The 1,316-nt window shown below is 48.9% G+C and overlaps 1 long non-coding RNA gene across 1 annotated transcript in view; it reads left to right on the top strand.

Annotated features, from left to right (window-relative positions):
* The first annotated feature begins 647 nt into the window (after positions 1–647).
* Positions 648–1,316, top strand: part of LOC106888062 — a 9,650-nt gene continuing 8,981 nt past the window's right edge. Inside the window, exon 1 of the long non-coding RNA XR_001412029.1 lies at positions 648–860. This is a non-coding gene — a long non-coding RNA (uncharacterized LOC106888062). The remainder of the gene's footprint in view (positions 861–1,316) is intronic.

Raw genomic sequence — 1,316 nt, forward strand, 5'->3', positions numbered from 1 at the left:
GCAGCCCGCTGTGGAAGATGGGCCGCTCCGGCCCGCCCGGTCCGTGTCCGCCACGCTCCGGAACGTGAGTCGGGAAGGCACGGAAACGAGCCAACCCTTCTCCTCTCCTCTCCGCTCTCTCTCTGCGTCTCCGGCGGCCGAGCGCGGCGCCAGGTCGGCGGCGGAGCCGGGCTTGTCGCTCTCCTGCCCGCCGCTCCCTCCCCGGCCCCGCCGAGCTCCCCGCGGGGCCGCCGGAGCAGCGTGGGGGGCGGCCGGGGTCCTCTCTCTCTCCTCCTTTGCGCTGTCGGGTGGTTTCAGCCAGAAAAGCGCAGGCCGCGTGTCAGGTGTAGAAAAAAAAATATAATAAAAAAATAATATTAATAACCCATGAAATACATATTGCGATTTCCGGCCCGGTGTCTGGCCACCGGGGCTTCGGTTCCGCGGGGTTCAGCCTTGCTGGGGCAGGGCAGAGGGCTGGGGGGGAGCGGGCCCGGGGCTGCGGGGCAGAGCCAACCTCCGGTACCGTCCCTGGGTGGCAGAGACTCGGGCTTACGGCTACCATTTCCCGGGACCGAGGAATCGGGTGTTCATCGTCCACATCACCTCGTTTCTTACTGTCAGCGTGGCAAAAAAAAAAAAAAAAAAAAGAAACAAAGCGAAATAGATCTCGCAGCTCTCTTCCTCGGGAGGGAGAAGGGGAAATATAGCGGATGGAGAGCGTTCTGATACATTCAAACCGAAGCTGTAGGCAAAGGCAACGTATAGCGCCGCGCTAAGCTACCTAAAGTTTATGTTTGTGCTGTAGGAAAAAATCGTTCCCTAGAAATAATGCGTGGAGCTCAACCCCAGCTAAGATAATTTATCCCGGGGAAATCCAGGTTAGATGTGCGATTTATATATGTGTTTGTGTGTGTGAGAGAGAGGGTGAGCGAGTGTGAGAAAGAGAGAGTAAATAACGCGAACAATTACAATGGACCGGTAATAAACAATTGCAATTGGGAATGGCATGAACTCTGTGCATTGGATTAACCTCGAATGACCTTACCACAATTGTATTTATTTATCCAATTTCATAACAGGTTGCTGCTGACAAAAAAAAAAAAAAAAAAAAAGGTAAAAAATAAGGGGGGGTGATTATTGGCTTTTATCTCTGTCTTACTTTTTTTTTTTTTTTACAACCACCCTTTTTTAAAATTTGTAAAAAAAAAAAAAAAAAAAGTAAGAAAGAGATAAAAGCCAATGATCAACCACCCTTATTTTTTACCTTTTTTTTTTTTTTTTTTAAAAACGGGTTTTAAAAAAAAAAATAATGCCATTTTTTATTTTTTTTTTTC

This window comes from Calidris pugnax, unplaced genomic scaffold (genome assembly GCF_001431845.1).
Source record: "Calidris pugnax isolate Ruff unplaced genomic scaffold, ASM143184v1 scaffold56, whole genome shotgun sequence".
Classification (NCBI taxonomy): Eukaryota; Metazoa; Chordata; class Aves; order Charadriiformes; family Scolopacidae; genus Calidris; species Calidris pugnax.